A 22,676-nucleotide genomic window follows, 5' to 3' on the forward strand; every position below is an offset into this window, starting at 1 on the left:
CCGATTGCATAACTTCACTAGAGCAAATAGACTCTTAGAGGAAAACATGTTTCTGGTCTGAACTTGCCTACCCTTTATTAAAGGATGTTTCTAAGTGCTGGACCATGAGTAGCAGCAACCAAGAAATTGCAAGTTGTCTTGTGCATAAGGAATACAAAAAAAGGGGCTGCAAATTATCTCATTCATTTGTGATGTAGATCAGGAACTGACTAAAGGGCTTGTTTTTCCCTCTCCTTGTCCTGATTTTTTCCTCTGCAGCTGGATGAATGTATCTTCAGCACTTTTTTTCCCCTTTAAATAATTTATAACATAATGTCTGAGTCTTACAGACTTCTTTGCTTAGAATAAGGAGAAATACACAGATATTCATTGTAGATATGTTTAAAGATCACTACTTTCTGATCTTTATATTCAGCATATTATAGAAAATGCAATTGTATTTGTCTGACCTATTGAATTGGAAAGTTTGGAGGGTTTTTGTTTTTTGGTTGGCTTATCTGGATCCAGATTTATGAGCTTTTGGAGGGTGGGGAAAGTCCTTTATCAGTACCTATATTATAAGCTGGGAGATGTGTGAAAAAAGTTGCTTTCCTTGCTTACCAGTATGTATTAACATTCTGAACTGCATGTGTGCACTCGCATGCACATGCCTTACATCTGCATAGAACCTTTCATTATAGAGTTAATGTGAACATTTTACACATGGATTGGTCTGTTCAGGAGTGAAAGTAAAATACAGCTCTTACCGGTACAGGTCCCACTCTGCCCCGCCCCTCCTGAAGGGGCAGGGCCTCAGATGGAAGGGGCGGGGTCAGGGTGGAAGTAAATTATATTTCTTACCTGTATAGTTCAAACACAAGCAACCCACCTCTCCTACATACTTCATGGATCCATTCCATTGCATGACTTTAGATATAGAAAATAAAGTTACTATTACTACTAACAGTACTGTCTGTAATAAAACTTTACTACTGAAATAAGACTGAAAACTCAGTCACATTTTTCTCCTTGTCCTCCCTCCCTCCTCCAGCCAGGCTGCCTGACACGGCTAAGCTCCCTGTTCCCCCGACCCCCACACTCAGCAGGGGCTGCAGAGGCTTCCCTCTAGCTTGTAGCAGGGAGCAGGGGGAGTGGTGGAGGGAGAAGCCTCCCCAAGTAGCCTGCTGCCTGCATAGGAACCGTTTAAACTTAGCTGTTTCCTCTGCGGTCTGAACTGCAGGATTCGGGGCTATTTCTGGCATCCTTGTTAATTTCGCTCACGGTGGTTGAGGGTGTGTGTGACTAAAGCCAGGGCAGTTCTTTTCTGCACCCTGGATGGGGCGATTTGCCTCATCCAGAGGGCAGAAAAGACCTGCCTCAACTTTGTCCTCACCCAAACAACTGTGAGTGAAATTAACAAGGGTGCCAGAAATAGCCCCTAATCCCGTGGTTCAGACCGCCGGGGTGAACCGCTAAATTTAATTTGTTCTTATGCAGACAGCAGGCTACCCGGGGAGGCTTCTTCCTCAGCCAATCCCCCTGCTCCCTGCTACAAGCTAGAGGGGAGCCCCTGCAGCTGAGTGGGAGGGTCGGGGGAACGCGGAGCCTAGCCACATCAGGCAGCCTGGCTGGAGGAGGAGAGGGAGAGAAACAACAAACAAATGTGACAGTGAGTTTTCCCTTTCCAAGCTTTTATTAGCTTTGAGTTTGAACTTTTTGTTGTGTAGCTGAAAGAGGTGAAAGTCAGCCAGTACTGAATGCTTCACTTATTTGCCGGTACACTACTGCACCTTTTTTAATACTAGTGCTCCATGCCGGGCCGGGCCGGCTTACTTTCACCTCTGGGTCTGTTCCACATTGACATGTATTGTTGCACTATGGTATGGTTGAAGAACAACAGAAAAAGTTAGGACAAGGGAAATTTAGTAGGCAGCAATACAGTTGCCCAAGCTGGAATGTAGCCAGGACAGGCAATGTTAGCACTACTTACTCATGCGAAGAGATCCAAGTGATCTTTAATGACCAGGACCTCCATTTTGTCTTATCTGCAGCTGCACAGTGTCTCTTAGCCCCACGCTGTGGCCTTGTACAGATCTGACTTGGAGGGAAAAGTGGCAGCTACATGCCAAACTCCTTCGTGTAGATGTTTTCTGGAGGTCTCCTATCAAAGTATCAACTTGGCCTGACTCTCTGTAGTTCAACTTGCCTGACTAGCATCCTGTCTACAAGGATGTAGTGTGTGTTTTTTGGAATAGTTACACTTAAACCTTTATTGTCTAGGGACAAAATAAAAATGAGCTGTAAATCGTCACCTGCTTGTGGGAGTTTACCAGAGTAGGGTACTGTTTGATTCTCCAATATAGAGAGCTTCAATGAACAGTCACAGTTTTTATGTTAGGAATTAGTAAACATAATAAAATCTGACCCCAGAATATATTTCTGTTTCATTGAAGGGTGTGAAGTCTTGCAGCCACTTAATTAGTTCAACATTTTTCCTTAGGTTTTTACAATGCTGAATTTGCCCAAGTAGCCTACAGTTGATGTCTGACACACCCACCCACACTTTCCGGAGATTAATCTCCCTAGGGCTCTAAAACTGTTACAAATTAAATAAATGAGCTTTCCAAAAGGTTTGTTTTGAAACAGTGCAAAATTATTTATCAAAAGTCTGAGTTGCATTAAGATTGTTAGCAATGATTGAGTTTCACTCCAAATGGGTGAGAATTGGCAGGTCTGCCTCTGCTTCTCTGGAATGCTACTGGAAATATCACTTCAATAGGTTTTGTCACTACATCTCTGGTGCTTCCTGTCATAAACAGATAGCTAAGGGTTAATGTTCTTTTACCTGTAAAGGGTTAACACAGGGAACCAAACACCTGACCAGAGGACCAATCAGGAAACAAGACTTTTTCAAATCTGGGTGGAGGGAAGTTTTGGGTGTGAGTTCTTTGTTCTTTGTCTTGGGTCTGACCCTCTCGGCTCTGAGAGTGATTTTTCTATCTCCTGGCTTTCTAATCTTCTGTTTCCAAGTTGTAAGTACAAGGATGGTAAAACAATAGGTTTATATTGGTTTTTTTGTATTTACATGAGTGTAGTTGCTGGAATGTGTTAAATTGTATTCTTTTGGAATAAGGCTGTTTATTCACTTTTTTTTCTTAAGCAATTGACCCTGTACATTGTCATCTTATTACAGAGACTATTTTTAATGTCTTTTTCTTTCTTTTTTTTATATAAAGCTTTCTTTTTAAGACCTGTTGGAGTTTTTCTTTAGTGGAGACTCCAGGGAATTGAGTCTGCAGCTCACCAGGGAATTGGTGGGAGGAAGAAGTCAGGGGGAAAATCTCTTTGTGTTAAATTTACTAAGCCTGACTTTGCATACCCTGTGGGTGAGGGGGGGAGAGAGATTAGCTCTCTCAGTACTTATGTTTCCAGGACTGGAAGCAGGGAATCTCCTAGGGTCGTCCAGGGAGGGGAGCCTGGGAGGAAGTAACAAGGAAACAAGGGGAGGTGGTTATTTCCCTTTGTTGTAAGACTCAAGGCATCTGAGTCTGGGGGTCCCCCAGGGAAGGTTTTGGGGAGACCACAGTGAGCTAGGCACTGTATAATTCCTAGCTGGTGGCAGCTTTACCAGGTCCAAGCTGGTAACTAAGCTTGGAGGTTTTCATGCTAACACCCATATTTTGGACACTAAGGTCCAGATCTGGGAAAAAATGTTATGACACTTCCTGATTACAGCCAGATGATAAGAACTACACTTATGTTAGTTTGTCTTGAAAAAAGGAAGTGAAGAGGAATGTGATGTGCAGAAATTGAAGGTGGAGGGTGGGAAATTAATAGGCAAAGCTTTTTTTGAATATTAATGTTCTACTTACTTTTATTCCTATTTTATCAGGAAAAAATGCCCATCCTTAGCTCAATGTTTCCCTTACTTGTTTTAATCTCATATGAAAAGGCATTGCATACCCATCAGTGATCAACTGAGGGAGCTCCTTTAGTTATTCATTCCTCTTAGAGGGAAATATATAGTCTGTACTGTGTGTTAAGTGCTTTGATTCTCTATCCCTTGACATTAACTTCTAGGTGTGGTACTCAGATTTCATCCCGTTAAAATACACAGTAAATAAAGACCCCACCACCAGACTTCCTGGCAACCATGTCAATATTTGATCGAATTGGTATCTCACCCTTTCATGAATAAGAATATAGCTGAGCCAAAGACTATGGGTGGGCTCATCTTAAAATTGAAGAGTCTACCTGAGTTTGTACAAACTCCTAATGCCTGGTCTTCTCTCTTAGTAATGTAAAACATCAGTAAAAAGCTATGTGGTTGGTGATGTAATAATATGTTTAATTTTCATCTGTTGCTAACATTGGTTCAGTGCTTCAAAGCTGTAAGCATCACACAGTACAAGTGTGAAAGTCTTGGTATCTCCTATTGAGACACCTCCTATAAAGAGGCTATTGCAAAACAGGCCAAAGTAATATCTGCTGCTAAGAAATATAGAATGGCTGGAGGCAAAAATAAGTTGAGATCACTTGACAAGAACAGATATTAATGTTAATGGAAGCAGTGATGAAAATGACACTCTTCTAGGGAAAAAATAAGACTGGACTCTTTGAAACCTATTTCACCTTGACTTGCTGGCCAATGTTAGTCTTTAGCCTAAATTCTTTGTGCCAGCAGCTTTATTACATCCTCTTGCCAGGAGGAAACATTATGCCAGGAAAATCTGATTACTGTTTCACAAAGAAAAAAAATTAAGATCAGCAGCATCATGTTTATACCTGGTAAATTCCTGTAACCTTGATTATGTCTTGCCTACGAAAGGAAGAAAGGGAAAAATCAGTCATCATCGCCATCTGCTCTGATTTATAGAACACAGGCTGACGTGTTGAGCAGCTTTTTGGCTGGATGCAGGAGCAGGGAGCTTGCTGGCTGACTAACTCTGTCCCCATCAGAAACTGACACTATGGCAATGGGAAAATTACCAGGGGTTCTCGAGACTCAGAGATTTAACTGTACTTTCAACAAAAGCATACATGTAAAGTTTTCCAATGCCCTGTGATGCTTTAATATGTTGTCAACTACCAGGCTTGAGAGAGAGACAGATTCTGTATTTGAGGCAGAAACAAACTAGGCATCATGAGCTAGACTTTTACTGTATAAAGAGAACTTTCATTTTAAGAAAATATTAGCTTTCCTCAGTACACTTTTCTACATGATGCGAGACTGTCCCATGCCAAGAGTTTTGTGGCAGTATATGATGAATACTACAGCTCATTATTGACTTGCTCTGGTCCTTGTGATATTGAAAAATATCTTGGATTGCAGTTAATTGTTTAAAAGAGAATGAGCTCAAAAGAAACATAACCTAAGTTAAAATGTTAGGAACAGACTGTTAGCTATATAAAAATCACTGTTGATATAATATTCTACTAAATAAAGCCTTTTTTACTCTTGAGGAATTATCTACTAGCATTTTGATTATTTTATACATATGTTCATTGTTTGAATGTTTGACTGCTTTATGCAATCATATATGTTTCATAATCCTACACTATATATTTGCAAGCTATTTGCTTTGACTGTGCCTTTGACTATTCGGTATTCTATCTTAAGTATTGTATTTGTCATAATTATTTCTGTAATGCACTTCACCTTTTTATCTAACACTTTCATAGAAATATGGGGTTAGAGGGGACCTCAAGAGATCATATAATCCACTCCTTTGTGCTGAGGCAGGACAAAGTATACCTAGACCATCCCTGACATGTTTGTTTTACCCATAATGAATCACCTCCAGTGATGGGGATTCCACAACCTCCCTAGCTATCTGTGCAGTGTAGGTGTGGTCAATAAGTTATAAGGCACTGGTTCTGCTCCCTGAGTTGATAATTAAACATTTTATAAACAGGAGGTAGGACACCAGAGAGTCAAGAGAGCCATGTGGACACTGAACAGCCTACACCTTCACTCACACTATTTGCATGCATATTTACATAGCTGACACTTCCTATGAATGTTTCTGTGAACAAAAGGTTACCTCTGTCTAGTCACAGAAAATGATTACTTAGCATTTATATTACTGTAGCCTGTCATCAAAGCCAATAAAACAGGATTGTTAAGTTGAAGCTAATTCACTTTGTAGGTTTGAAGTAAACATCTTTAAAATGTAACTCTTCTGCCCCTCTGAGTTGGCAGCAACAAGGGCCGGGTTCAGTATCCAGGGGTTCCGTTTCAGTAACACAATGCATAACCGGCTCGAGCCCCCACCCAGTGACCTGGGACACTCACATACTACACCCCCCTGGGTGCCTCTAGGAGGCAATACTTCCCCTCTCGCAAGCACGGAGTCTGAGTGTAGCAAAATCTTTTTAATAAAGGAAGGAATCAATGCGGCATCCCATTGGAGAAACACCACAAACAGGGTTATAACACAAACCATAAACAAAAACCCACCTCCAAGTATGTTTGGCACTGTCCTTTTTCCCCTTAGGGTTATAAGTCCAATCACCCCAAAGTCCAACAACCCAAAAGTCTCTGGTCAGTGCCACCCCAGAGTTCGAGAGTTTATCTGTATAGATCCCTCCCCCCAGCCTGGGTAGAAAGGGGCACCTTACGTGGTCCGGGGCCAACTGCCCTGCCTCTCCGTGGGTTCTGCTTCCGCCTTCTCCACGAACTGCTCCGCTTTACCAGCCGCTCCACTCTGCTCCTCCAGCTGTCCTCAGAAACCGCTCCTCTCCACCAGCTGCTCTGCTCCATGAGCTGCTCTAGTTCTCCCTGCAAACTGCTTGGCTCCGCTCGCTCTGTGGGCCGCTCCACCCGTCCCACAGCTACTCCGCTCTGCCAGCCGCTCCGCTGCCACCAGCTGTCCCGTGATCCACTCCAGCCGTCCCCACAACTGCTCCACTCTGCCAGCTGCTCTGTTCCACAGTATAGCTTCAGGCTCCCCTACTAGTTAGCACAGTACTCAGTGCTCTCAGCTCAGTAATTTCAGCTCTTTAGTGATTTCAACTCTTAGTGATCTCAGCTCTTAGTAGGGGAGCCCCAGTGCTAGTTCACCATGAGCCCAAAGTGAGTTCAGCTCAGTAACCTGTATTTAGATTCTTGAGGGAATAAAAAAATCAACTCTGACATTCCACAGTGGAGAGAGGAGGGGGTGGAACAGGTGCTTCTGGCTCCACAAGGAGACTGCACCACCAGGCACAGATACCTGTCCCCAGCCTCTCTCAATTCACTGGGTTTTGGAACCCATGTCCCTTGTCTAGCAAGTACCACCCAACTGAGGTTGAGTCATTTGTCACAAAGCAGTCCCACAGCACGGCAGTCTGGGATAGGGTAGGCGTGCTTATGCAAATACACTCTGAAATTCTTTCCACCAGATGTCAGGGTAGAGCTTATCCTGACTCTGCTTACATAATTGTTTTGCAGTATTCGCCTGCTTTTACTTTTTAAAAAAGAATCTGACTAAAACATTAATCAATAAAGTAGAGCTGGTCAAAAAATCGAGTTTATTTCCATGGAATATTTTGAATGAAATTATTTTGGGAAATTTTTCACAGATAATTTTGATTCTTTTTATGAAAATCTTGTCAATTCTTTTGGTCAAAAGATCAAAAACTTCATTGAAATCAAACTATTTTCACAAAACCTTTCAATTTTGATGAAACTGCATTTTTTCAACTGCAAAAAAATTAATGCAAAAATTTCAACCAGCCCTGAATAACAGGAAACAAATGTGAAGGTGTCCTTAGCATGAGATCAGCCACTATAGTGAAGACTCTTCAGATATTGCAACAGTGATCAGTTAATGCCAAAATGTGGGCAGAATGTATTTGCTGCTATTTTTTTCATCGTAACTGAATTTTTTAATTGTAACAGTATTTTTTGTTGTTTTATAACCTCTTGGACTTAATTTAGACACTGGGATATTGAAATTAGTTAATCATTGCGGGGAAAGTGTTGTCACTGTGAATGAGTAGCTCTTTTCCTCAACACTAAGTATCTGTTATATTTTCAAATGCAAAATGATTATGGTCTTGCTTTTAACTACCAGTTCCATGCACAAATTGATGTGTATGACTATGGATAAAGCAAGTAAAATTGGTATGCAGATCTTCATAAGTGTTTTGTGTGTGCACTTGAATCCCTAATTTGCTCATGTGATTACTGCTTTTGCACATATGATTTCTTGTTTTGCAACCTAGGACCATCATCTGTGGTTTATGTGGTGCCCCAGTCACATGCATAGAACAAGACTGTTCTTTTTGCTTTCTCAAGGCAATGACTTCTGACTATGTTAAGCTGCTTTGAGTGGGCTTGAAGGGACTTTCATCCATCCTTTCATTTCAGATTGATAAAGTTGCAAAACAAAAGGAAAAAAACAAACCACCAACTAGTTGTGTCCTGTGAATTAGCTGTGACTCAGTCTCCTCTGAGGCCCCTTAAGCTGTTCAGTGGCTAGATGCTATAATTTTAGTATGAGGAAATAGAACAAACTTCTTCAAGTGATGGTCCCTATATGGATTCCAAACGTGGATGCGCACGTGTGCCAGTCTCTTGAGCCGGAAGGTTTTAGTAGCAGTGTCCACTGACCCACATGTGCATTGTGCATCCCCTCATGCTCTCAGCTGAGGGTATAATAGGCTGTGCAGGTTGACACCTGTCCAGTTGCCTCTTAGGCCATATGGCCTGAGTCGGAACCCCTGTTCCTTCGCGCGCTCAGCTTAACTAAGAGAATGACCTTCTGTCCGTTTTTTTTCTTGTACGTAGTTGTAGATAGCTGTTTTACTGTGTTTGGTACACCTTTATTGTTATAGTTAGATAGTTAGCATAGATCTTCCCCCCATTTGGGGAAGTCCTCCCCCGTCCCCACTCCTGGGGACTGTGCCCTGGCTTCCAGTCTTTAAAAACTGTGCCTCTTGCCTGCACTCATTTTCTATGAGCAACAAGCACCAGCATTGTCTGTAATGCCTCAGCAAGGCCCACATTGTGGCCCATTGTACTGTCTGGACCTCATTCCTGCCACGTATGCAGAAAGCTAGAGAACTTCACCTTTGGAAGTTCTTAATGGTGCATTGGGAACTGGGACTGGTGGAACTGGGAGTGCAGTGTCCATCACCAGCAGCGAGAGCCCCTCCAACTACCTCTGCAGCACTGTATCTGGTGGTACCAAGGAAGTTGGACAAGACCCACCATGAGACCAAGAAACATGGCCATGGGCATAAGAGCAGATTACCTTCCAGGACTGCTCAGAAATGCAGCATTTCCTCTCTGAGCCATGCCAAGTCAGGTGAGAAGTCATGTGTCAGTCCTGCTGGACCAGCTCCCAAACTCCCCCGGACAGAGGATAAGTAGAAGTGCAGACAGGATCCGCTGATGCAGGCATGTTTCTTGCCCATACCACCAACACCACCTGGACCTTTGGGATTGTCCCATGTGACGCCTCATATTCTCAGTTGCCTAGAACTGCTGCTGTGAACGGAGGAATTGCTCCTTCCATGCCTTCACTTCCCTTTATTCTCTGGACCACTGCCCACCTCTGTCCGGCACTCCCATTATCGGAACCCGTTCTCTAAGTCCAAGGGACTCTCAGAGCCAGAATCCTCATTCTTTCCCGCTTCACACCTGAGTCCAGACTCTCAGTGCTGGTCACGTCAGTCCCCAGTTTATGATCCTGCTGCGGAACCATGGGACCACTACCTGCAAGGACCACCTATGCCAAGAGACCCTTACAAAGTACTCCACTTACAAAGGAACAATCAGTTACATACATACAAAATGGGAAATAACTGCCTAGGAAGGAGTACTGCAGAAAGGGATCTGTGGGGGTCATAGTGGATCACAAGCTAAATGAGCATCAACAGTGTAGCACTGATGCAAAAAACAAACATACTTCTGGGATGTATTAGCAGGAGTGTTGTTAGCAAGACGCAAAAAGTAATTCTTCTGCTCTACTGCATGCTCGTTAGACCTCAGCCGAAGTATTGTGTTCACTTCTGGGCAGCACATTTCAGGAAAGATATGGAACAATTAGAGAAAGTCCAGAGAAGAGCCACAAAAAATATTAAGTCTAGAAAATAGGGAAGATTGAAAAATTGGGTTTGTTTAGTCTGGAGAAGAGAACTGAGAGGGGGCATAACAGTTTTGAAGTACATAAAAGGTTGTTTCAGGGGGGAGGGAAAAAATTATTCTCCTTAATCTCTGAGGATAGGACAAGAAGCAATGGCTTTAAATTATAGCAAGGGCAGTTTAGGTTGGAGATTAGGACAAACTTCCTACCTGTCAGGGTAATTAAGCACTGGAATAAATTGCCTAGGGATGTTGTGGAATCTCCGTTATTGGAGATATTTAAGAGCAGGTTAGACAAACACCTGTCAGGGATGGTCTATATAATTCTTAGTCCTACCATGAGTGCAGGGGACTGGACTAGATTACCTCTCAAGGTCCCCTTCAGTCCTACGATTCTGATTCTATTGGCCCTACTAGCCACCCTGGGATCCCTACTGGGGATTCAAGCACCATCAGTAGCCTCATACCAACCGTCCCCTTTGCAGCCTCCAGCACCACCTGCTTATGAGGTAGAGGAGGTAGGAACTGGTGCCGCTGGTTCCCATGGTGGCCTCTTCATCCCAGACAAGGCTCTTCTTCTTTCCTTTTCTTACTGGATGACCACTGCCAATATCAAGAACTGCTCTGGCGGGTTGTAGAGGATTTGGGATTTCCATTTTAGGAGGTCCAGGAACTGCATCAGCTCCTGGATATCCTCCAGCCCCAGGGGCCTTCTTGAGCAGCTCTCCCTATCAACAAGACCATCCTAGAATTGTCATGAACATGTGATACACCCCTGCCTCTTGTTTCCCCTCTTCTAAAAGGGAGAGAGTTGAGATATTTTGTACCGGCTAATGGAAAGGAGTTTCTTTTTACCCATCCTCCCTCCGACTCCCTGATGAGCCACACAATGGTGGAGCGAGCCCACCAGCACCCTCAAAAATCCACCTTCTTGGACAGAGCAGTTAAAAAGATGGACCTGCTAGGCTGGAAAGCCTATTCCTCTGTTGGGCTCCAGGTCAGGATTGCCAGCTATCGAGGCCTGTTAGCTAAATATGACTTTAATAATTACTCGAACCTAGCAGAGTTCAAGGATAGCAACCGCCAGAGCACCAGCAGCAGTTCCCGGCACTTTGGATGAGGGTTGGTTGGTGGGCAGGGTAGGCCTCCAAGTTGCCATTGATGCGGTCGACGCTGCTTCCTGCTTGCTCGCAACCAGAGTAGTGCTCTGTAGAGACTCGTAGCTGCAGTCCTCCAGATACCCCATGGAAGTTCAAACCACCATAGAGGACCTTCTTTTCAACGCCGAAAAATTTTCAGTGTCAAGACTGATGCATCCCTTCATTCTCTTAAGGACTCTCGCGCCAGACTCGGATCTCCTGACATCTCTCAGCGCCAAGATGCAGGCAGTAAAAGCAACTATACCGTCCCTGACCACAGGCCCCCATCTGGCATACTACAAAAGTCAGCAGGAGGTGCCATGTTCATGGCAGTGATCCTAGAGACCACACTACCCCACCTCCACAACCACCCCCTTGACACTCTCCCTGCAACAATCAAAAGAAGACTTCTGATATACTTGTCAAGAACCACAACCCAACTACCATCCCTTCCTCTGGCACCCCATATAATCTTTGAGGGCTGTCTTGCCCTATTCACCTGCAATTGAGGCAAGATCGCCATGGACAGTTGGGTACTACAGATCATCCGCCATGGATACTATATAGAATTCCTGTCACTTCCACATCATCAGCGCCTAGATGTCCTCTGGGGGGACTCTTCCCATCAAGTCCTCCTCCAACAAGACGCCGACACTATGGTGCCTTCGAGGAGAATAGAACTGGTCCCACCTCGCTACAGGGGAAGAGGTTCTAGGTCCTGTACTTCCTTATCCCAAGAAGGGCGGAGGGCCTTTGAGTGCTCAACATTTTTTTCCAGAAATTCAAATTCCATATGATGACGGTGGTTCTTTCAAAAGGTTATTACTGAAGATTGACTTTACTATGCAGAAGAAAATCACAGTTTCTAACCATCTTAATTTAAATGAAACAAGCACAGGAACAGTTTCCTTACCTTATTAAATTTTTTTTAAACTTTCCCTTTATTTTTTTAGTAGTTTACATTTGAGTACTGTACTGTATTTTCTACCCCCCACACTCTGCTACTGCCTGATAGCATACTTATGGTTCCAAATGAGGTGTGTGATTGACTGGTCAGTTCGTAATTCTGATGTTCGTAACTTTGAGGTTCTACTGTATCCCTTCCCTCTCTCCAGGAGCCTGGTTTGTGGCTCTCAACATGAAAGATACTTACTTCCACATCACGACTGCCTGGACAGCAAAGTCCTGATCCCTTGGCAAGCACTGACATCCTTCGTAGGTGTCAAACCTCCTACACCACAAGCCATGCTCACAACAGACGCCTTCCTCCACCATACTGCACAGTGGGTCTGGATGCCTCTGGAAGCCAGGATGCATATAAACGTCTTGGAGCTGTGGGCAGTCCATCTCACCTGCTGCTACCAAGCATTTCTTCCCCTCATACATGCCAAACACATCCAATTACTCTTCTACAACATTGCAGCAGTAGTTTACATCAGCAAACAGCGTGGTGCCAAGTCTCCCTACCTCTTCAGAATCCATCCACCTTTGGACTGAAGCTTCAAGTCTCACTCCAGGCCACATACCTCCCAGGCACCCAAAGTACCCTGGCAGATGAACTTAGCCGGACACTCTATTTCAGTGGTCCCCAACCTTCGAGCTATGGAGGACTGTGGCAGCAGACGAGAATCTGCCGAAATTCCACTGACAAGCAGCAATGTCAATAGGCATTGCTGCCGAAATGCCACCGACAAGCAGCATCATCCAGAGGCGTTGCCACCGAAATACCACTGAAAATCCGTGGCATTTCGGCAGTGATGCCTCTGGATGACGCAGCTTATCTGCGGCATTTCGGCGGATGCTCGAAGCCAGTGCGTAGGTGCACTTAGACGCCCCCTTGTGCACCGCGTTGGGGACCTCTGCTCTATTTGAATCATGAGTGGGAGTTGAAGGATGCCACACTCCAGTGCCTCTTCTGCCAGTGAGGCACGCTGCACTGGGACCTCTTTGTCACCTGAGAGAACCGCAAACTGTGGGAGAGTACTCATAAGGTGACATTCTTTTCTTTCCCTGGACAGGCTCCCTCCACTATGCCTTTTCTCCCCTTCCCCTCCTTCCACAAGTCTTGCACAAGGTCCGTCAGGATCAAGTGACTGTGATCCTCATAGCCCCATTTTGGCCACATCAGTTTGGTTCACAGACCTCCTAAACCTCTCCACCCACACACTACTGCACCTCCGCATGCTACCAGATCTCCTCACACAAGAGCAGGACCAACTCCGACATCCCATTTCCGGCTCTCTTCACCTCACAGCTTGGTTTTTGGATGAGCTTGGGAATAGACCAAGCATGCTCCACCACAGTGTGACATCTCCTTACCTAGAGCAGGAAGGCATCCACCAGGGCCTGCTACTAGACAAAATGGAAGCGCTTCATCTCCTGAGCTCACCATCACCAATGCCCACTGCGTATGATATCCATACCTATTGTCCTTGACTACTGTCTCAAATGCAGTTGGGCCTACCGCTCAGCTCCATATGGGTCCACCTAGCAACCCTCATCGTCTTTCTCCCCCTGATGGACAGTGCTTCCTTGTTCACACCTTAATACCATGCACTTCCTAAAAGGCTGCTGAACACCTTCCTGCCCATACTCAAACACACACCCTCATGGGACTTTAATCTCATTCTCTCCACTCTCATGAAACCACCCTTTAAGCCTCTGGCAACGTCCTTCCTTTCCCATCTTTCCATGAAAGTAACCTTCTTATCATGGCTAGATGGGTCAGTGAACTGACAGCCATGATGGCTGATCTGCCCTTACATCATCTTCCATAAAGATAAAGTTTCCTTACCTCTCCACCCTAAATTCCTTCCTAAAGTGCTGTCGGAGTTCCACCTAAATCAATGTATCCTCCTCCCAGGATTCCACTCCAAACCCCACACCTCCTACAAGGACAGGGACCTCCACAACCTCAACATCTGATGTGCATTGACATTCTAACTTCACCAAACCCATGCCTTCAACCCCGTCACCAAGACTCATTGTAGTGATTGCCAACCATTTTAATGGCCAAGGCCCTCTCCTCACAGCGCATTTCCAAATGGATGTCCAGGTGCATTTGTGAATGCCACACACTCAACGTAATGCCCCTGATGTCATCATGGCACACTCGACACTACCACAAGTAGCCACAGTGGCTCACTTCAACCAACATCTCCTGACAGGACATTTGAAGTGCAGCAACGTAGCGTTCCATGCACACTTTCATGTTTCATTTTGCTAGCTACAGATGCAGCTGTGGGCTGTGCTATACAACAGACCACATTCCTGAGCACATCCTTTACCCATGGCCATGCTGCTCACTACTCATCCATGTTTGGGATCCATATAGGGAATCACTCAAAAAAGAAGAGGAAGAGGTTCCTTTCCTGTAACTGAGGTTCTTTGAGATGTGTGGTCCCTATTCAGATTCCAATATCCGTCCTTCATCTCCTCTGCTGTGAACTTGACCACTCAGTGGTAAGAAGAGTACCGGAGAGGCGTCAAGCCACATGGCCTATTATACCCTCGGCAGAGAGCGTGAGGGGATGCATGACACCCATGTGGGACAATGGACATTGCTACAAAAACTTTTCAGCTCTGGCGCATGGATGGTGTGCACGTACACCCACATGTTCGAAATCCAGATAGGAACCATGAACCTCAAAGAAGCTCCTGTTACAGGTAAATAACCTCCTCTTTTGATTTCAGAGTACTTCTGAAATTGGCCTTCCTTGTCTAGTTTTTGGGGTTTTTTTTGGTCCATCTTGTTATAATTCATTTCCTCTCTGTTGTTAATTTACTCATTAGTTTTGTAGGAAATGTAGTGTAAAATAAAATACTTGTAGTCTTGGCCCAGTCCATTTGTATTTATTATATTCCATGGATTCTTTCTACTCTGGGGCGACTGGAATCTGAACTATTTGCAAACAGAAACACTTTGATCCTTGGATAGGTAATTCTTTGACCATGTAGTACAGAGAAGCTTCAATTTTCTCTAGTCATCATGAGTTTGTGTGATGTACCTTCAGGATAAATCATAGAATATCAGAGTTGGAAGGGACCTCAGGGGGTCGTCTAGTCCAACCCCCTGCTCAAAACAGGACCAATCACCAATTAAATCATCCCAGCCAGGGCTTTGTCAAGCCTGACCTTAAAAACCTCTAAGGAAGGAGATTCCACCACCTCCCTAGGTAGCCTCACCACCCTCTTAGTGAAAGAGTTCTCTACTTCATCATTTAGTCTGAAAACCTGAATGTACAATGCCATCTATTAAATGGTATTAGAATGTGCCCCAAAGACCTGGCTCTTCATCAGTTGTTGCTGGTTGGTTCAGAGGTTCCTGCACTGGAACAAATGTATTTAGTGTAATATCACCTTAGAACACCCTGACTCCCCACTTCTCATACTTGGGTCTTTTGAGGTCCGATAGGTGGAGAGTTACTAGAAGTCTTGAATAAGCACACTTTTCTTTCTAACCAGAAATGTCCACAGATTTTGTTATACTGTCAGGATCCTTTGAAAAAAGCATAATTATTCAAAATTCATAATTCATTAGCTTTTAGAAAGTAGCAAACTTTCTAAAGGCACATGAGGATAATGTATTCGTCCTTAATATTCATTAAAGCTTTTTCTTAATCTTATCAAACACAAACTCCCATACACCAGCTGAGAGTGAAAAACAACCTGGAAAATATTTCAAAGTGCTGAAATCAGAGGCACAGTACTACAGTGGTAGGTGTGCATTTCATACATATTTATATACTTCGTTTACAGGCACAGATATATTAAATATAAAAAATACATTGTAACCTTACTGCAAAGATGTCAGTAGAAAACCACTGTATACTGGCTCCAGCGAAATCCGCTATGACCACCCTTTTTTATGACGCATTCTGAAATACTGGTACAATGGCATATGTCTCCAAAAAACAAACCCATGGAAACAGTGGATTCTCCTTTCCTCCTCCCTTCCCCTTTCAAATTCAGTGTGATGTACCTCAATTCAGTGTGTCTGTAAACCAGTTACCTTCAAGGGAACTCTTCACATAGCATAGCTCATTGCAGGACTGTATGCTAATATTCTGTGTGGATTATTCTAAGGATGACTAAGAATTAAGAAAGTTTCCTGTTGCCATGGCATTGAACACATGTAGGTGGTGGGTCATGCAGCTGTGATTTAAATTCAGCAGTTCTTCAGTTGGAGCTTTATCCTTTTAATTTTGTTTGGGAGAAATTGTAACACTTGTTTTATGGAAGGAAAGTCCTGTAGAGTCTTGAAATGGATTGAAGCAAGATGGGGGGAAGAACCTGTGACAGCCTCTTTTTTTGGTGATATGAGGAAGGTGCAGGGTTGCAACTCATTAGCAAGGGGAGGGCAATTAAAAAGCAAAGGAATTTAAATCTCCTGAGTATCTTGTTCTGGCACTGTAAAATAGAAGAAAAAATATCTCCTCTAATCATTTAGAACTGTGATTGATTGCCAGCAGAAATACAAGGCAAGGGAGTTTCTAATGAAGACACATGGTCTGTGAGGAGGAGTTGTCTTGGACACACGTAAAGAAAGACAAGATTCAAGGGAGATGGTTTAATTAGGCTGTAACTTTATTACGTAACTCTTCTGGGAACTATCCAGCAATAACTCATACAGTACAGGTTATGATTCCTTCCTTAATCATTTCCACCTGGTGCGAGGTTGCTGCCAGCCACACAGCTTTCCACACCTGATCCCAGCCCTACTGCTGGGACTCCTTGTATAAGGATTAGGGTACTGGTTTTGCTGTACCAGACATTTGGAGCCTCAGTCCCAATCTCAATCCTTACTTTATTTAGACTTCTCCTAAATCTACTTCCAATTCCAGATTGCCTGTGGAACAAATGGTCTGCACTGGACACCTGCCACAAGAAGGTGCCAGCAAGTACCTTGGCTACTAATCTGGGCATGAGAGGGGGCTCAGGCTGGAGGAGCAAAGTTTATATAGCCTCTCTTTGGTGTGCATAGTGAAATAGCTTACCTGAGCTCCATTGGTTCACCCACTCTTGCAGGTAATGTCTTCTCTTTCTTTTCTTAGCTGTCCCACTCTCCTCTCCTGACTCATGAGAGAGGGAGAGTACCCTTAAAGGAGTCACTACCCTTTTTTCCCCATTAGTCCAGACAAAGACCCCCCACCTTGGAGGTTTCAAGGGTTGCACTTTTACCGAAGAGCAGATTCAGTGAAGCCAGGTGTATGTGGGGTAGTTTCCTTCTGTCACTGCCGTCGCATGGTGTTGTGAACGCTCTCTCTCACTCACACCTTAAATAGATGAGAGGTGAGGAAATGGGCTATCACAACCCACCATGGGATCAGCTGATATGTAAGTACTGGTTATTATTCTGGAGGTCTGGAACACAGTAAATATTGTACTTTTGCCCCTTTTTGAGCTGAGCAGATAATCAAAGTTGGGTGTTCCAATTAGGAGTAGAAATTGGTGATACTCAGATATTAGCAGTTTTCATAGAATCATAGAACTGGAAGGGACCTCAGTAGGTCATCTAGTCCAGTCCCCTGCACTCATGGCAGGTCTAAATATTTTATAGACCATCCATGACAGGTGTTTGTCTAATCTGATCTTAAAAATCCTCAATGTTGGAGATTCCACAACCTCCCTAGGCAATTTATTCCAGTGCTTAACCACCCTGACAATTAGGAAATTTTTCTTAATGTCCAACCTAAACCTTCCTTGCTGAAATTTAAGCCCATTGCTTTTTGTCCTTTCCTGAGAGATTAAGAAGAACAATTCTTCTCCCTCCTCCCTGTAACAACCTTTTATGTACTTGAAAAACCGTTACATGTTCCATGTCTGTCCTCTCTTTTCCACACTAAACAAACCCACTTTTTTCAATCTTCCCTGATAGGCCATGTTTTCTAGACCTTTAATCATTTTTGTTGCTCTTCTCTAGATTCTCTCCAATTTGGCCACATCTTTCCACACAATACGCCAGTTAAGGCCTAATCAGTGCGGAGTAGAGCAGAAGAATTATTTCTCGTGTCTTGCTTACAACACTTCTGCTAATACATTCCAGAATGATGTTTGTTGTGTGTTTTTGCAACAGTGTGTTACACTGACTCATATTTAGCTTGTGATCCACTATTGACCCCCAGATCCCTTTCCAGAGTAGGCAGTCATTTCCCATTTTCTGTGTTCACAACTGATTGTTCCTTCCTAAGTGGAGTACTTTGCATTTGTCTTTATTGAATTTCATCCTATTTACTTCAAACCATTTCTCCAGTTTGTCTAGATCATTTTGAATTTTAATCCTATCCTCCAAAGCACTTGCAATCCCTCCCAGTTTGATATCTGCAAACATTATAAGTGTACTCTCTATGCCATTATCTAAATCATTGATGAAGATATTGAACAGAAGCAGAACTGATCCCTATGGGACCCCACTCATTATGCCTTTCCAGCATGACTGTGAACCACTGATAACTACTCTCTGGGAATGGTTTTCCAAACAGTTTTGCACCCACCTTGTAGGAGCTCCATCTAGATTGCATTTCACTAGTTTGTTTATGAAAAGGTCATGAGAGACAGTGTCAAAAGCTTTACTAAAATCGAGGTATACCATGTCTACAGCTTCCTCACTATCCACAAGGCTTGTTACCCTGTCAAAGAAAGCAATCAGGTTGGTTTGATGCTATTTGTTCTTGACAATTCCATGCTGACTGTTATTTATCACCTTATTATTTTTTAAATGTTTGCAAATTGATTGCTTAATTATCTGCTCCATTATCTTTCCAGGTACAGAAGTTAAGCTGACTGGTCTGTAATTCTCCATGTTGTCCTTATTTTCCTTTTTATAGATGGGCACTATATTTGCCCTTTTCCAGTCTTCTGGAATTTCTCCCGTCCTCCATGACTTTTCAAAGATAATAACTAATGACTCAGATAGCTCCTCAGTCAGCTCCTTGAGTATTTTACGATGCATTTCATCAGGCCCTGGCGACCTTGAAGACATCTACTTTGTCTATGTAATTTTTAACTTGTTCTTTTCCTATTTTAGCCTTTGATCCTACCTCATTTTCACTAGCATTCACTGTTAGATGTCCAATCACCACGAATCTTCTTGGTGAAAACCAAAACGAAGAAGTCATTAAGTACTTCTGCCATTTCCAGATTTTCTGTTATTCCCACCCACATCGAGTAAAGAGCCTACTCTGTCCTTTGTCTTCCTCTTGCTTCTAATGTATTTGTAAAATGTTTTCTTGCTATCCTTTATGTCTCTAGCTAGTTTGATTTAGTTTTGTGCCTTGGTCTTTCTAATTTTGTCCCTACATATTTGTGTTGTTTGTTTAGATTTATCCTTTGTTTATTTACAAAGTGCATACAACGTCCTGTGTGTCTGAATGCAGAGGAAATCAAATAGCAGGAAACAGTTACTTATGCTCACATCATCAAGAGAGGTTTTTTCAAACAGTACCCCATCCCAAAAAACCTCTCCTCAGTTTTCTTCCAAGGTCAGACACACATTTTCACATTTTCAGACACACATACTCCTTCTGGCTCTCTCTGATCTCAGGCACAATATGCAATTGAACCTTTCTCTCGTGGTGACTTCCAGAGACCTCCATGACTTCAGCCCTTGGCAGCTGGGAGTTGCAATGTCCCCCCACCGCCTGCAGTGGCAGAGAGCTCTGAGATACATTGGCTGCCCAAGGAGGTGGGGACCCCAGAAAGCCCCAAGCTGCTGGGAGGACCTTGCAGTTCCAGCCGCAGCAGGCAGCTAGGGGCTCTGAGCTGAGTAGCTCCTGGCCGCTGTGGGTGGCAGGGGCCCCCCGTGGCTCCCAGCCACCATGGATGGTGTTGGGACTCCGCCGCTCCTCATTTTGTCACAGATATTTTTAGTAAAAGTGACAGGCAGGTTGTGGGTGTCCGTGAATTTTTCTTTGTTACTGGTGACCTGTCCATGACTTTTACTAAAATTATCTATGACAAAATCTTAGCATTAATTACGTGATATATGGACCAAGTAGCCTTAATTCAGAACCAAGTAAACTGATTGAAATGATAATTAAAAATAGAATTATAAAACACCTAAATGAACATATTATGCTGATTTGTTCCGATCACAGTGTCTATGAAGTAAAATTTTGGCCTCACTAAGTTACTAGAGTTCTTTGAGCTGTTCAACAAAACAGTTGATAAAGATGTAACCAGCTGATATAACTTACAGGAGTTTCAAAAAGCCTTTGAATGTATTTTGAGTGGCTTTTTAGCCTCAGAAGAAGCTATTAAAGAAACTAACTACCCAAGAGGTAAAGCATTGTCATAGATTAGAAATTGGGTAAGTAGAAAACGGAGTGAAGAAAATTTGGTCAATTTTCATTTTGGCAACAAATAAAGGCAGGAGGTAAGATGCTTTAAGATGCTACGTTAGGACTGGTGGTGCCTAATAGACACCAATGATCTGGAAAAAGAGAGTGAATAATAAAGCTAGTCAGGATTTTTTTCAACTGATTAAAAAAAAAAAAGCAATTTGTCAAAATCAAAACTGTTTGGAAAACAGGGTCAAGCTTGGCAAGTTTCCCAGCTTGAAGAAATGTTGGAGGAAAAATGTTTTCAAAATGTTGAATTAGAATGTTTGTTTCAATTTTTTCAAAATGAAAAACTCCAGTCTTCCAGTTTGAAATTACTTTGTTACAAAATTCAAGCTAAACCGAAAAAATGTTTAAAAAAGGAAAAAGGGTTAAAATAAAAATGTTTAATTTCTAAATCACCAGAACAAAATCTTTTTATTTACCCAGAGTGGAAAAAAGAACTGGGTTTTGTTGGATCACAAATATTTTTGAGATTTTGACTTTGTCCCAATCTAAGATGGGGGAAAAATTTCAAACTCTCAGATATTCACGGGACAGGAATACTCTTCTGCCCAGCTTTAGTGAGCAGCATAGCGGCAGCATTTGCAAATGGCAAGTTTGTTCTGACAAATGCAACATAAAGCACCTTAGGTGGAATTATTTCAACTGTTTGTGCATATTTCTGTAACCACTGAGGGAAAATCCCAGTCAGCCATTCTGCACAGCCTATGCTCTATGTGTAGTTGAGATCTTTTAACAAACAAGGAAACACAACCATATAACTTTAAGGTGGATCATAAGTGAAATGGAATAGAAAATATTGAAATAAGTCATTATATAAAAATTGATGGTACACTCTCCTGGAATACTACATTCAGTTCTAGTCAACTTATCTCAGAGAGGTAACAGAAATAGAACAGGTTCAGATACAGATGATGAAAATAGGGGGTACAGGGCTAGAGGAGACTTGAAAAGAGATTGAAAAGACTTGGTCTTTTTAGCTTATAGTGGAGGCAAATGAGAGGTCATAATGGAAGAATGCAGTTAGTTGTGTGGAGAAGATAAATCCTGCATTCCTATATACGCTTTCTCACAATACAAGAACAAGGGACCTTCAGTGAAGATGGCTACACGTTTTATAATGGAAAAAGGAAGTACCTTTTTCTCAATGTGGATCTTATTGCCACAAAATACCAGTGAGGCCAAGAGCTTAAAGGGATGTTCAGAAAAGGGCTAAGCATTTGTGTTCTGTTCAGGATCTTAGACTGCTTTCATCACTATAGTCCAGGGACATCTGCCTGCCAGTACTGGCCTAATTCTCTTCTTGCATTGGTTTTATTTATGCAGGTGGAAGTCAATAGAATTACCACGGCTTTCCACAGGTGTGAGGGAGAAATCAGGCCTATTTTTCTAAATGAAGAAGGGATGTTAGAGATCAGCATAAAATACGGAAAGTTAAGGGTTTTCTCTTTAACCCTAAGGACAAGCCTAGTCATCCTTGCTTCTAGTTGAGGGATGGACAGCAAGTTAATTCAGCTTCTGTCTCACTCCTCTTCTTCTTTCATCTTTTTTACCAGTTTCACCAGCCTTCTTTCTTTTTCTTTCCCTCCCAGCTGATGAATGGGGTCATTCTTGGCCCATTGTCACTTCATAGCTCCCTAAAGTCCCCAAAAGGGTGCCTTTACAGAGGTAGATGCTGCACATCTGCCTGCTTCCTTCCATCAGTTGGCTTCTTCGATGTAGAGCCATTCTTGTCTTGTCCCTGGTCATGGAGATGAGGCAAGGATGTGGCAGGAAGCCTGAAAGGGTGTCTGACAGTCCAGGGGTGGTACCTGGCTCGAAGGAGGCAGATGCAGTCAGGATGTGCTGTGCCTAGAAGAGTAAACCCACTCTTTCCTTCATCTGACAACAGATCCTCCCCAGGCTCCTTAGGCACTGGTCAGTCCAGAAGGTTTAATACTTGTCTGTATCCTAAAGGTTAAGTTAATTTGTAAAATGTTTCTTGCTGTGTCGGAAAGATTACGCATGAGACCCTTGAAGAAAAAGAACATATTTCCATACATTATAAAGACATTTGGTAAGAGTTAGAATCCCTGACACTGTGCAGCCTTCTTTAAAGCAAAGGCAATTAGTATAGGCACCAATGTCTTTCATTCCTCCTTCTAA

The 22,676-nt window shown here is 43.1% G+C and overlaps 1 protein-coding gene across 3 annotated transcripts in view; it reads left to right on the forward strand.

Annotated features, from left to right (window-relative positions):
* The window catches only part of DCLK1 (doublecortin like kinase 1), a 350,858-nt gene that overhangs the window by 190,999 nt on the left and 137,183 nt on the right, over positions 1–22,676 (forward strand). The gene's annotated exons all lie outside the window — the stretch shown is intronic.

The sequence above is a fragment of the Gopherus flavomarginatus genome, chromosome 1 (genome assembly GCF_025201925.1).
Source record: "Gopherus flavomarginatus isolate rGopFla2 chromosome 1, rGopFla2.mat.asm, whole genome shotgun sequence".
Lineage (NCBI taxonomy): Eukaryota > Metazoa > Chordata > Testudines > Testudinidae > Gopherus > Gopherus flavomarginatus.